This window comes from Sinocyclocheilus anshuiensis, unplaced genomic scaffold, assembly GCF_001515605.1.
Source record: "Sinocyclocheilus anshuiensis isolate Anshui unplaced genomic scaffold, SAMN03320099.WGS_v1.1 scaffold1599, whole genome shotgun sequence".
Lineage (NCBI taxonomy): Eukaryota > Metazoa > Chordata > Actinopteri > Cypriniformes > Cyprinidae > Sinocyclocheilus > Sinocyclocheilus anshuiensis.
This window is the reverse complement of record NW_015549671.1, coordinates 407,024-407,347: the sequence shown is the minus strand read 5'-3', so window position 1 is coordinate 407,347 and position 324 is coordinate 407,024.

The window sequence follows — 324 nt, the reverse complement described above, 5'->3', positions numbered from 1 at the left end:
CCGGATCGGCTTTCACCGTGGACGAAGCGGAGTCCAGCCCGGGGTCGTCACATGTGGTTGCTGCAAGCCTGCCGGACGCTCCTTCGTCGAATCCGCCGGCCACGCCGTTCTCAAGCCCGCCCGCCTCCGTTCACTCAAGCCGGCCTCCGCTCACTCAAGGCCGTGGTGTGTGACGCTTTTTTGTTGTGAAAGCGAAACTACTTTGTTTGGTCTTCCAAAAGAGGACTTATGGAGGACTGTTTACTGATCCTGGTAGAGTAGACTACAATGCCGGCTGTTCTGACTCAAAGACTGTAAGTACGTTTTAATTTAAAGGATTTGCCA